Here is a 14984-nt window from a genome sequence, read left to right as displayed (position 1 = left end):
GGAATAGCTATTGATGGGGTTGTACAAGCAGCGATGAGGGTAGGGAGGGTTGCAAAGTTTACGGCTGGGTTAAATACACTCGAAATTGTCGCTCGCCAGTAAAACTCCCGCTTGACCCCACTACAGGCCGGTGATCGAACAAGTTTGTCTTGATTCCTGATCCCATTTGCAAGCAAATAATGTTGTGAAACTTCTGTTTCATTTTGGCTGGTGTTCCAGGTGGATGGCGTTATTTCGCGAATTAGACACACTGTAGAGGCCTTCCAGGTGCTGTTGGAAGTTTCTTTTCGTTTTTTTTGTGGTTAATTTTTTGAGCGGTGCATATTCAAAGCGTGAAATTTTATACTTAACTCTTGGCGGCCTTGCCTTCGATTTTTGTGCCTTTTACGCTCGCAAGCAAATGAGTTAAGTTCCTCCAAAGCGTGGAGTTTATCGTATAGAAAAAAAAGAAGTGGAGGTGATGTCACTTTACAACCGCCACTCGTTGATTTCGCTATTGTGAGATGTGAGAATTTGTGTGGAAAAAGAAATGGTTTGTGTACAATGTTCGGTGGTTTTGGTGTCTCAAGTTTCTTTTATCTTTTATTCATGTGTGGCTTTCCAGATGAGTGACTGAATGACTTTAGTGATTCAGGGTTGTTTCGGGACTGCTATGTGCCTTAATGCAGTATTTATCACATCTTTTTGTTTCCTTTTTTTGGCGCGAGGTAAAGCGCCGGCTTTTATGTTTCGTCGTTGTGTGAATAAAGGTTGGCGCTGTGTTACCAGAGCTTCACTTTTCCTCCGTGCAGCTACGAGCCCAATCGTTCTGAGAAAAGTTCCTGGGACACAAGAACTGTTTTTGTACCTTGTAGCAGGGAACCTGCGATGCTCCTGAAGGTCAGAATCTCTAGGCTGTAGTCACGTCCAACACCTTGGGGACCTCTTTACCTTCTGAGGCGCTCTAAATGCGACTGCTCAGGAGCAGACCATGTGACCTTAGTACTTTTGGCATGTCTTGACAGCGGAGAGATTTCATAACTCGTCGATTACCTTCTAATGTTATCTTGCGTCGAACCTTGTCTTAACACTTAACTGCGACCATCATAATCAACCTTACTACGCCGACTGCAAGGCAAATGCCTCTCGCATATCTCTCCTATTAACCTGGTCGTACCATTGAGCAGCTATCTCGGCTAAGATGGAATATGTCTCACCTACGCTTCGTTTTTGCAGAGAACACTGCGTACAGTATTGCAGACCTCAACGGATGCGTGTTATCACAGTGCATTACAAGTGCTCACGAGAGAAGACTACTGCCCCAGTCAATCTCTCAAAAAGCCTTTCCGAAGAAAGTTTTATAAATAAAAAAACTATGCAGAACAGTGTCGGCTATAAATGCAAACAAGGCCTGGCGTTGGGGCCCACGTGTCCAGATTCTACAGTCTGGTGGTCGGATAGGGTGGTAATCCTGGCAGCCGAAGTGTAGCTTACGTGCCACCCGAAGTACGGGGCAAAGAGTTTCGGGTTTGGTTGGTTTGGTTTATGGGGTTTAACGTCCCAAAGCGACTAAGGCTATGACAGACGCCGTAGTGGAGGGCTCCGGAAATTTCGACCACCTGGGGTTCTTTAACGTACACTGACATCGCACAGTACACGGGCCTCTAGAATTTCTCCTCCAAAGAAATTCAACCGCCGCAGCCGGGATCGAACCCGCGTCTTTCGGGTCAGCAGCCGAGCACCATAACCACTGAGCCACCGCGGCGGCGCAAAGAGTTTCAGAATCGGGTGACAACGATAACAGTTTCAGAATCGGGTGACAACGATAACACCTATCGAACTCTGAATCCTTCTCGTATCGGCTGTTGAAGTGTACGCTCTTTATGATATTTTTTACTCAATATGTTTTGTTTAAATAGTTTTTTGCACTTTTCTCCTAGGGCTTTTAACCCAAGCCTTCTCCCGTAATGCACAGTAATATGTCGGCGGTTCTTACCGGGCGCTAAAATCTCTACCAACGCGAAGTACTTGCGCGGGCGCTTTCGAGACTGCCGCATGATTCCCCACTTATTAAGCAGATGACATTAGAGAAAATAAATTTGGCAGTTCTGGGTCTATTACCAGTATCCTGGCAGTAACAAGATGTAAAACGCGGGCATCAAAGTTTTCGTCGTTCAGGCGTGCTTCTTGCAGTTCTTATTTTACTACCCAGTTTAAAGCGGCATTCGTGACATAGTGCTTCTTACGCAAGCCGCGTGAACTCTGCAGCTGTGGGTACGTATAATATTTTGTCTGCGTCGAGTCATGCTGTCTTGTGCAGTCCTCGTTGCCTGTTGTCCTACCCGCACTGTACCTTGTCGGATATGAAATTTCGATAAGTAGCACACACTGTTACTAAGAGGCAGGTGGTGAAAGGAGCAGATTTCCCCATTTTTCTTATGATGCGTTAACATTAGAGGGGGCACTGCAAGCGGAAATGATGACCGCCGTCTGTCAGTAGCCAGTGCCACGGTGGCAAGTGGCAGTTTGCCTATCTGGCTACGAACTTAGTATACTACATTGGATATAACGAACTTTAATGTGTTAACTTCGGATATAACGAACTTTTGTTAACCTCGGCTATTACGAACGTTCGTGGGTTACCTCGTGTATAAAAAACTATGCCACCTATGATATAACGGGCTTTACTGTGTTAATCATGGTTATAACGAACTTTCGTGTGTTGACCTACGGTATTACGAACTTCAGTGAGCTACCTCGGATGTAACAAATAAGTAGCTTGACGTCCGACATAACGAACTTTCGTGTCAGGACCTCGGATGTAACGAAGTCAGTGTCTTAACCGCGGATGTAACTGTACCACCTCGGATGTAACGAACTTTAGTGTGTCAAACTTATATTTAACGAAGGTTAGGCTGCTAACGCATTCACGATCCACTGAGGGCCGCCTTAGAGCTACGTTTGCACATTATACTAAGGCGCCGAATACGTTGGATGTCGCAAAATTGGGCGCATATTCGGAAAACCGGCGCAGATCGGAAGCAATCTCGACAGCGCGTGCCGTTAGAACAGTGCAGAAAGAAACCCCGGACAGCGCCTAACCATGCTTGTGTACCTTCGTGAAAATGAAGAAGCCAGATGAAGTTCGCGTAGTTTGAACACAGCTACAGATTCTTAGTGCGAGTCGCATGCAGCCTGTACAAGCTTCAGCCAGAGTTCCACACTTTCACTGCACTGGGTCAGTGTTTGCTCCGTCGCTCAGTTCTTTGCAAACTACATAGGGACGACAAGCCCGTATAATTCCGAGGTTTTTTTTTTTTAAACCTAAGTTACTGATGTTCAACAAGCTTTTTCGAAGTGGTGCTGTAAACATAAGCATATGCTATTACATTTAAATAAGAGATAGCCAACAAGCCTACCAGTACAACTAACTGTGCTTAGCTTATGTAAAAAGAGGTAAAAAAATGATGCTTTCGGCTTTTATCACTGCGTTTGTAAACTGAGAATTGTTTTCGCTGATAACCACCGCTTTTTGCGGCTGCACTGTGCAACTAAACGAACAACATCGGCTTTTAAAAAGGAATAAAAGGCCAAAAACATCCACCGATCTTTCTCATAAATATACACCGGAATGTCGACGGGCTACTTTTAAGGCTTATTTTACTTCCTCTTTCGTAATCAGCGAGATTTTTAAGTCCCCTGCTCGCTGCCTCCGTCATTACCGTCACGATTACGTCGGTTACTGTGTGTTTGTAAAAAAAAAAACTTTGTTTGCAGCAACAATTCAAGCGCCTAAATTATCTTAACCTCAAGTAGTACAAGGAAAGGGCACGCCGGTCGACCAGGCGGTCCGACCTAATACAGGGCGCCCAAGTGGGAAAGGAAGAATAAGGGATGTGAGAGGATCGAGTAGCTACTTCACACCGAAAACAACGTTCGAAGTTGACACAAGGGCAGGGGCATTTGGAGCCGGAGAGATCGGTGCGAAGGCGACTGAGAGACGGGCCGGGATAAAGAGTGGTAAAGAGCAGGGGTAAGGTGGATTTTCCGCAGAAGATGGGCCAGGGAAATGCCAAACTCATTATAAGGGGGAGGAAGGGCACGGAGATAGTTTCCTAAGATATGCTTAGAACTCCTTCGCTACGCTATATTATTAAAATTGGTAGTGACATTGCCTCTCTTATCTATCTGCGCGTAAATCTCATTTTTACCATTGGTTAGCTTCCTCTTCACCTTTTTCAGGCTACCTAGGTCCTTTAGCGCCTGCTCGTTCTGCATATTGTGCCTCCTTATGCCGATTACCTTACGCGTATTGATTTACTTTGACAGCTTTGCCAGTTCGATTCTCATTTATGGCGCTATAGGTGTTCTTGCTTTGGCGTTTCTCACGATGCAATGCAGTATGACTTAAATCGATTTTTTAAGCCGAAAGCCTTTAATGCCTCATCGTTGTGGACATAAGGTTGTCAGAAGAAGCTTGTCGGCAGAGGTGTCACGCTTTTCGGTTGGTCGAAATGGTTATGACGCCAGAATGCGCGGATTCTGAGTAATGAGGTCACCCACGGAATTAAAAAAAATAGGAAAACATGAAAATAGAAAAGAAGTGAGAAAGTTAAAAAGTAAAGAAACCTCATTAGAAAAAACAAAAAAATTTAAAAGAAAAAATGAAGGAAAAATTACGGAGAAACAAAAAGAAAATCCATCAATTAAAGGAATTAATAAAAAATAATAAAAACAAACACAACAAATAAAAATAAAGAAATCAGTTCCAAACAGTGTGCCAGGAAATGCTTTCGCCTTGCAGCACTTTAGAGAGCCAAAGTGCACCCTGAATTTTTTTTGTCTCCTCAAAGGTCTTACCAGTATGCTGACTAGCTATCATTCCCCTTCAATTTAGCACTCATACTGGTGTGGCACCACAGGGACAGGGACAGAGACAGAGTGACAACAACACAAGTGCTTGTGTTGTTGTCACTCTGTCCCTGTCCCTGTGGTGCCACACCAGTATGAATTCGTACCAACTCGCCCAATTTTCAACCCTTTTGATCAATTTAGCACTTCGTAATATTTTGCAATTTATCATTCATTGCTTCAACACTAAGGTGGCCGTGTCATCGGCTGAAGAGGAATATATGTCGTGCAGTAAAATAAATTTGTTGTGAAGTAACTTAACATTGTTTGCCGTTACAAAAGTGCACATTCGCAGATTCCACACGTAAGCACGAGGGTAATACAAGGAGAAGTTTGTTTCATTTTTTTTCTGTTTTGAGGGTACAAAGCGGGGGGGGGGAATAAAAGGAATATTAGAGGTATGCACGCCGATACTTGGCCACACGGTGGGGATACAACGCGAGTAGCAGAGCTTCAGTGCAGAACGTCACTTCACAGAATACTCAGCAGTGAATTAAAATTGTAATCTGAGAATTCAAGGCAATATTTTGGCACTTGCACCACGGTCTTACATTAAGACAGCGCAAAGGACGCGGAAAAGGATACATAAGGACATTAGGCCATGTATATACATATACACAGGTACAATTCTGCAATAAACGTAATTGAAAGATTGCCGTTTGTCTTCTTTTGTATTTGTCGGCTTCCTTTGCGCTCCGAAGGTATAAACAACCAATTAACCAGCGCACCTCTAAGGTCAGATTCTTACAACCCGTTTCAGTCAGTTCGTCTCTAATTCCTAGCTTGCAGGAAAAGTGTCAACACTGCCGTCCATTAAGCCGTTTTCCTCGCAAAAGGCCTTATCTTTACACAGCGCTCCGCCATTTGTCTGAAGTGGTGTGAAGCAGAAATCAGATAATGACCCGCGACAGTTATCTGTCTGCGCTTGGGCAACCCTTGCACTGCCCACGACCGCCTGTCGCTCGGGTTTTGTTGTTGTCCCAGACCTTTTCATTTATCCTTACAGATAGGGGCGCAAGAATATTGAAAATTTTCTAACAGCGAATCGAATATCCTCCTACTCGATTCGCTGAACGAATAAAATAGTGCAGGTCGAAAAGTATTGGAAACTAATCGAATACGATCACAAGTTTCTGAATAGTTTTCGAATAATGGGCAAAAAGTTCGAACCAGTCACGGCTTATTTACTTCGGAGGCTGTTTCAAAGGCAGGGCTGACTCTGACACCGCACAGCATCCCGTCGTGGTTGTTCTGCGCGATCAGTGTCGCGGTCCATTTGTGCGGCGGCGTTAACGACGCCCATACATATAGCGTCCAATAATGAGGAACGCGACAGTATCCAGGCTCGTTCGGCAAACTGCGCCTTCATGCCCGGTATGACGGGCCACGCCACATAATTTTTGTTCTTCCCATCAGATAAGATGCGACGCTAATGTAATCGCTGTCATCGTCAGTAGCAAAAATTAACTTTCCGATATGTACGACTTGACTGTTACAGTGTTACTATAAGCCATGTGCCCGCCTATAGTGGAGATCAGTAATGCGTCTTTCGACAGCTACAGCTAGCTCCATGAGCTGTAGCGCCGCGCTGACCGGTTTGCTTTTTCCAATGAATATTCGTTTTGTATGATTGTTCGCACAAGTAGCGTATACTCATACGAACAAAAGATTCGTGTTCACTTCGGTTTTTAACCACATTTGGAATTCGGTTGGGTACTCAATTGGCTGTTGGTATTAGATTCGGTTTCGGAAAAGAACGATACCCATGCACGTACTCACAGACCAGCTAGGGCAATGAATAGAGGTTAACATACTATAAATAAACGGAGAAAGGCAAGAAGAGCAGAACAGGTTGAAAACAAGAACATAAATTGTAAAAAAAAAGATGCATCGTAATACCATTCTAAAGATTGCAGGTTGCTGGTGAATTTTAATCGCGCTAGGCGGAAGCCAAGGCTCAAAGTGTTTTTCTTCTGCACAAGGTAGGCTCAAGGACCCATTTTATACTTAAAATGTTTCAGTAGTTTCCCCTAGAATTATTGGTGGCTATATATGGAAGAAGTGTGGTCAGAGAGACCAACCCAAGTTCTTATGGCACGACGCAGCGAATATGAGTTGAAGGCTTTTCTTTTGTATAAGATGACTATTAAGTCGTCTGGACACGCGCAAGGTAGTTCGAGAGGCAGTGAATGTGGCCATTTGTTATGGGCATAGCTATGAGAGTTTAAAGAGGGACAGTGTAGAGAGTGTGTAAAAATTCGATTGAAATGACACTTTTCACTTGCCGTAGGCTAGAATGTTTGCTTTTATTACAGTGACACACCACGCGCCCCTATTCTTGATCGCTTGTGACATGCAGCTTGGATAGCTTTGATATAGTGACCTTGCAGGTTAACTCTACTTGAGAAAGGTTAAATAAGCAAGCTTGCGGACGTCATTTTCGAAATAAAGTGAGCTTGGGCGTATGTAGCAGGAAAGAATGTTTTCATCCCACATGCATTGAGGCAGTTCACGGGTTATGAACGTGTTCAGTATTTATCACAATGAAAGTATATTACTGTTGCATTATTTTCTTATCCCAGTACAACTCGCACGCTGTAACTATTTAGAATTGCGTCAGGGTGGCGCATCCATGGCAACCGGTCACCACAGACGGTACTCGCTTGGAGAGGCAGTGCAGTATTAATGTTACGGCGCTTTGAATTTTTTTTTTTTCAGAATTAACAATCGTTGCTGCTCACCCAGAACTACTAGTCAAACACACGTGATGCATCCGCAGAAAACACGTTAATATATTCCTGGCAACGTTATAAACACAGTGACTCAGTGGGAAAACTTGTACATGCTAGTAACAGGTGTAGCAAGAGCACTGCAAACCGTCTGCTGCACGTATACCTGGCAGCGGCTTGTAGGATACCAGTGGCCGTCAGAAGCGCTTCAACGCGGGTAAGAGCCAATGAAAGAGGTGCCACACGTTCGCACTGTGTTCCGAAGTCGAGCAAGTGATCATGCGCGATTCCTTCAGATGTATAGTGAGGAAGAATATGGTGAACTGCTAAAGTAGGCACGGCATAGGGAATGGGCACCATCTTGCGCACGATGCGCAGAGTTCGAAACCAGCCGCACGGTCACTGCACAAGAGCACCAGTTATGCGCACGATATTTCTCAAGCATCCAACACGAAGCACGTACTGATATAACTTCAGTCGCATCTACTCTGTTCTAGTGGTGTTTGACACTTTTAGCGGCTTACTTGCCACCTGAGCCCTGAAGAAGGGAACTTAGGCGTTCCCTCAGCGGTTCGATGTCCTTCTCGGGGCACAGGCGCAGACGGAACTCGTTCTGCAGCACCGACAGCAACTCGTCCACGTCGGTGATCTCCCGCTTCTCGAGGGCATCGTAGCCGGCGTGACGCAGACGGCGCCTGAAGGAGCCGTTGAACAAAGTGAGCCGCGTATCACCGTCCGAGCGACCCACCATGAGCAAGCGTTGCATAACGGAGTCCCGGTTCGTAGACATGTACCAGTTGAACACTTTGGTGTCGAACCAGTAGTGGTCGTCCATCTCCAGGCGGTAAAGCGGCACCCAGTCTTCGCGTCCACGCACACACAGTTCCAGCGTGCCCGGTTTCCAGTAGCAGCTGGCTTCCAACGGCCTCAACACGTACGGGTTATCCGCACTGGCCGTGCTCTGATCCATGCGCAGCGGCAGGTACGGATTCGCCAAACCGAAACCAACGTCGACGAGGTACTCGCCTTCGGGCAGCTCGACGATGAGGACCAGGTGTTGCTTGACCGTGAGCGGCGTGTCGGGGGCTACGCCCCTCCGAACGCGTGCCATGCGCAGTCTGAACCGGTAGCCCAGGGCCTCGAGAAGCCGAGCGAAGAGCGAGTTGAGCTCGAAGCAGTAACCGCCGCGACCCCTTTCGATGATCTTGGAGAATAGCGAGTTTGCGTCCAATTCGATGGGCCGGTTGAGCAGGACGTCGACATTCTCGAACGTGATGCGTTCGATGTGGGCTTCTACGAGGCGCCGCAGAAAAGCCAAGTCGGCGGCTTGGGGCTTGGACACGCCGATGTGCGCCAAGTAGGCGGCCGTCTGCTCGCTGCTCAGCGGATCCATTGTGCGTCGGCGCCGATGTCAAACTGGCGTCGCTGACGGCGTCGGCGGCAGATATCCTCCAAGTGGCTTGCCGCGTAGCGCGAGCAGCCGGTGGAGAGGGAAACTGGCTGGGCGCTTTGCACGGCAGTCGACGCGCCCGCGCCCTCCCGGAGCGCGAAGGAGGGGCCGAACGAGGAAACGATGCCGATATTTTGCCGCCGGAACGAGCGAGTTGTGCAATCGCTGGGCAACGCAAGGCGCGGCGATAGCGGAGCAGACTCTGCAAGACGCTACGCTTCTGATAAGCAAAACATCAGCACAACAATGCGGGGGCTATTGCAGTCGTTGCCTCAGCTCGTATTGTGGAAAGCGGTTCGTGTGCCCTCGCTCTTAACGCGGCTCCCGGCAGGAGAGAAGAAAAACTGTGGGCCGCTTTCTTGCTCATTTTTATCGCCCTCGCTCTCTTGGCGATGGCACACCGGCGCGCTCTTAGAATGTACTCCGCAGGGGTAGGGGGGCAAGCGAGCGTTTTGGGCACGTGACTTGTCGCTGCTTGATACTTTCCTGTGGTGTGAGGCAACGTTATAGAGTTCATGGCAAGTTCATGTGCAGTTCTTGTTCATGTGCACAAGTTCATGTGCAAGAGACGAATTCATGTGCAGTCGTTCAAAGTTGGTGTTCAGTTGAGCTCCGAAAAGACAGCACACTGCGGGGAAAAAGATGCTTGAGGGTAAGAGCTGTTAGGCGGTTGTCTGTGCGTTGTTTATCCGTAGTTGGGAACATGGTTGCAGAGTCAAAACTTGGCCGAAGAAACAAAACTCTACGATGCCATCACAACCATGCGAATGATTCAGAATCATGCAAATGAGCTACGAGCTGATACCACCTGATAACTAGGCTTCTTGCGAGAGCAGTGAGTTTTTGCGAGAGCTGCACCTTTCTGGCAGAAATTAATTGCCAGCTAGCCTCAATCCCAAGCACGTTTTGATAACTAATGAAGCGCTTTGGAAATGCATTAAATCGTCTGGCCACAAAATGTTTCTAAAGTGAAGGAGAACAATAGTTTATCTGCGGCTACATCATGCTAACTTATGAAGAATCGCAGTCTACAAATTTTTCTTTCGTAGTATTAAGCAAATATTAAACAAACAAGTTGTCAAAATCTAATATTGCAGAATTATGGACGACAGGAAGCGTTGAGAAAGATGGTGGCTTTATATGCGCTCCCCTCCCCTCACGCTCCTTTCCCCATAGCAACCTATATCTTCACACCTCGTTTCCTGGAGATTATTATCACCTTATCCAAAAATTGGCAGTGGTTTAGCTCTGCTTAAACCTGGAGGATTGCGAAAGCAACGAGGAGAGAGAGAGAAAGAGGCAATGGAGAGCACGCGGCAGCGGCAGCGTCCCCGGCACGCTAGCTATGCGCCGCTACTGCGCATGCGCAACTGGCGAGTGCGGCGGCGGCACCTCTGAGTCACCCGCGCAGCGATGGCGGCGGTGCGCCAGCTGTTCGCCTTGTGACGTCACCAGCTCCTCGTGCATGCGCAGCTTGGCCTTTCCAGAGCTCCGCGAAATGGCTCGGCGACTCGCGTAGTGTTGCTTTCGCAACAAAAACAACCTGGTGCAACACACGATCATGTCACCAAAGGTGACTTGACGAGCTCGACGGAATGTACCGCTTCGTGTTGTTTCTTCTTCTGTTGTCGTTTCTGAGTGGTACGCTTCGCAGAATCGATGTCACTGCATTTATCCATGCGCCTTGCGCAGCGGGTTGTACTGAATCAACCCGCCCCGCGCAACCCGCTAAGCACGACTTTCTGCAGCGTTCACCTGAGCTTGACGCGCTGATTTCAGCACGTGAAGTCGACTATATACGAGGTCTGTTAGAAAAGTATCCGACCTTTGGCCGTAGAAAAAAAACTTGCAAAACTGGAGCGTTTCAAACCTAGTCACCTTCAAAGTAGTCTACTTGGGACTCCACACACTTCTCCCAGCGGTGCTGCCATTGTGGGAAGTATTCCGAAAAGGCCCCTTTCGGAATGGAGTTTAGCTCAGCTGTCGTTGCAGCCATAATGTTCTTCCTTGTCTGAAATAGCGCTCCTTTCAATGGCCTCTTGATTTTGGGAACCAGCCAGAAATCGCAGGGGCCATATCAGGAGAGTAAGGAGTCTGCTGAACTACAGGAGTCTGTTTTTTTTGCCAAAAAAGTCTGAATCAAGAGCGAGGAATGTGCAGGAGCATTGTCGTGATGGATGCGCCACTTTCCTGTTGACCTCAACTCCGGTTTCTTGCGCCGCACAGCATCACGTAGGCAACGGAGGACATCCCTGTAGTACTCTTTGGTCATTGTTTGACCCTGTGGAGTGCGTACTTGTGGTCTGCCACACAGAGGGAGTCATAGAAAGCAGTCAGCATCACTTTCACATTTCTTCGCACTTGGCGAGCCTTCTGTGGTCTTGGTGACGTGGAATGCTTCTACTGTGACGACTGGGATCTGGTTTCCGGGTCGTACCCGTACACCCAAGACTCGTCACCAGTGATTATGATGTTGATGAAGTCGGGGTCACAGTTTGTGGAATCGAGCATGTCCTGTGAGACTTCAACACGAAGGTGCTTTTGCTCCACCGTGAGCAGCTTCGGCACGAATTTCGCCGCAACTCTCTCCATGGCCAAATCTTCGGTGATAATTTAATGTGCGGAAAAACTGGTCATGCCCACCTCTTCCTCAATTTCTCGGATAGTGACGCGACGGCCCCGCATCACCACAGCGTTCAGTTCGGCAATGACCTGGTTATTTCGGCATGTTGATGGCCAATTGGAGCGTGGCTCGCTCTCCACCCATGTGCGGCCATCTTTAAATCAATTGTACCACTGCTTAATCTGTGTGCTGCTCATAGCATCGTCACCGAAAGCCGTCCGAATATTCCGAATGGTTTCCACTTGGCTGTCGCCCAGTTTATAGAAAAATTTGATGAACTAGCGCCGCTCCTGTCATTCCGCCATTGTCCTTGCAGTAAAAAACCGACGAGAGCACTGCGCACTGCCTCACTCAAATGCTGCGTCCCAGCGACTGACGCTATCGGCAGGCGGGAAAAAATTCGTGCATGCGCACGAAGGTTCAAGGTCGGCTGATGCAAGCGCGCTTGTTTCATATCCATCAGGTGTTCGCAAAAAAAAAATAAAAATAAAGTCGGATACTTTCTAACAGACCTCGTACACTGTAAAAAAATTTGCACCCTTAATGGGGCATTTCCGCATCTATAACTCGCCCCGTTGCCCTTTTCCAAAAGTGTACAAAGTATGGTTCTCACACCCGTTTTGTGAGGGTGAGATCGAGTCAGTTGCACGCTTTTTTTTACTGCTTTACAGTTTCATAGGTTTTGATCACTTTAAAAGATGGTGGTCATTTTTTTGTTCGCGGGCACTCTTTGAACGAAGCTAAACATAACCTGCGAAAACCTACCCACGACCTCTCTAACTATGCACTCGAATTACGGCATTCACAACTATAATTCTGATACCCAAATGTCTCCTTCAAGGCAGGTCTGAACCTGTTCGATATGAAATCATATTTGTGATCTCTGCATGATGTCCAAAGCGTGATTCTTCTGAATATATTCAAAATGAAAGAGCTTGCTATTAGAGGCGGAAATCCAGCAAACCCGCTAGCATAGCAAAGCAGGTATAAGCGTCCCTGGTATGAGTCATACGAAGCTACCGAGGAGACAGAGTTCAACACAGCAGACACCACTGCTGTGCGCAGTACGTTCCGCCTTTGCCAAAAGTAACCGAGCGGCAGCGGGCTCTCAGCCGAGAGACGGCGCTGCTATCTTGGGCGCTGGTCGCTGCTCACCGGCTGTGAGTGTAAGCTGGGTGTCGTAAACCCGCGCTCTCGCCTTCCTTCCTTGGATGATAAGAAGTTATACTGAGCGAAGACCCTGTTTAAGACTTCTAGTTTGCACTCGCAGCCGGTGAGCAGCGGCCAGCCCCCAAGATATCTCAGCCTCGGGCTCTCAGCCTCTCTCGGCTGAGAGCCCGCGCCTGCGGCCGGAGCGGCTGCTCGGTTACTTTTGGTGAAGGCAGTACTTGCCCATTACGGGAATACTTGCTTCGAGTTTATATATGCCATTTCAGCGAGCTCCCATTTGGGGTGAATGATGTTTAGCGGTTAAGCTGTAAAAAATTCAGTCAGTTTTCACACTATGCGGGCGCAGATCGCAGTCATAGTTGCACGCAGAAAAGCTGCAGCAGCCATTGAGTGGAAATCTCAAATAGCTGACATCATTCTAGAAGCCCGCTTAATTTGACAATTGAGAAGTTCAAAAAAGTCAAAGGGCACCATACACCTTTAAAGGTGCACTGAAGAGGAATCTGAACTTGTCTTTTTGCCGCGGGAACTCGATCTACACGTTCCGAGCTTTCTTAGATGCTGCGATTTATTGCCCTGTGTGGCCGATTTCCCTAATTAAATCGAATTAACGTCCGGCTCCCGTCTTTTTTTTTTTTAGTTTTCCCCCGTACGGTGGGCGGAGTCCACCAACGCGTGGAGTGCCTTTCACCCAGTCCCGTGGGGGCTTGCCGCTTTGCCATCGGCGGAGTAATACGTAGTAGTGCGTAGTAGCAAACAGTCCGCGTGTATTTTTATTTCTGCGGGCTTATTTTGCGGCTGTATTATCTGCGAATGAAGCTATTTATTCATGGAAACCTAAAAAACAAAATAAAGCGAAAGCAAAGCCTCCACAGAGCTGGCTGAAAGGCACTTCACGCGTTGGTCGACTCCGCCCACCGTACGGGGAGAATTCAAAAAATAAAGGCGGGAGCCGGACGTTAATTCGATTTAATTAGGGAAATCGGCCGCACAGGGCAATAAGTCGCGGTTTCTAAGAATGCTAGGAACGTCTAGATCGAGTTCCCGCGGCAAAAAGACACGTTCAGAAACCTCTTCAGTGCACCTTTAAGCACCTTTGCACCCGAAGTAGCTGCAACATCCTTGCACCCGTGCACCTTTCAAAGGTGCACGGGTGCATTAACGATGCTAACCTGCTGGGCGCACCCTGTTTTGAAAAAAAAAAAGAAACAAGAAAAATAATGGTGTCGAAAGGGTTCCGTCAGTGGTGTGGCTTCTTTAAGGGTGCATTTTTTTTACTTTGTAGACATATCCCGCCAAATATTCATGCGAGCGCACTACTGTCTTCGTCGTGCCTTTGTGGCGATTAGCAAGACTAACTCGCTCACTTTGTCTTTGCTCTAAAGTGAAAGTCACCAACAGCGATAAGGAAACTGGCACCGTATTTTAAGCCGACATCCGTTATTGCTGTGGAAATCCAGTGGGCCGGGCTGGTCTTCGCGACTAGGTCGGTTTAACTTCCTGTTTAACTTCTTCATGACCTTGTTCAGCGGCTGCGTTTCGATGGAGGCGAAACGTGAAAGGCACCCGTGTGCTTTGCGATGTCAGTGCGCGTTAAAGATCCCCGGGAGGTGGTACAAACTACTAAGGCGCAACAATGTAGGCGCCAAGATTTAGCAGTGCGTGCCGCTGAAGCCGAGGCAAGGACGCGTCAGAGGCAAGCGAAACCCCGACGGAGCCTTCTGTAGACTACTCAGAGAGATGCCGTCGGGCACAACTGCTCGATCTGCTGTTGATTAAATGCGCTTTACAGATGGTAACCAACGTGTCCAGTTTTGTTAGTTTTGTAAGTTGGATCCAAATGCTACTTCATCAATCGACGGACATTCTGTGCCGAACTAAAAAAAAAAGAACGGGTTAAGCACTAAAACAGCCGGCTTTCGCTGCCACACACGTTAAATGATGACCCAAGGGATTCATATACTCATTTTATCGCATATAATCTGATGTAGTAAAGTGATTCTCGGTACGCCACTAGCTGCATTGATGTTTGCGAATGGAAGGTCACGTTAAAGCACTTTTTGTGAGAACGAAGAAGAGCAGTTGGACCCGAGAGCCGGCTGCACGCTGATCTCGGACTGCC

Source organism: Amblyomma mixtum, chromosome 2 (assembly GCF_055824585.1).
Source record: "Amblyomma mixtum isolate Tamu chromosome 2, ASM5582458v1, whole genome shotgun sequence".
NCBI lineage: Eukaryota > Metazoa > Arthropoda > Arachnida > Ixodida > Ixodidae > Amblyomma > Amblyomma mixtum.
This window is presented reverse-complemented; position numbering follows the sequence as displayed.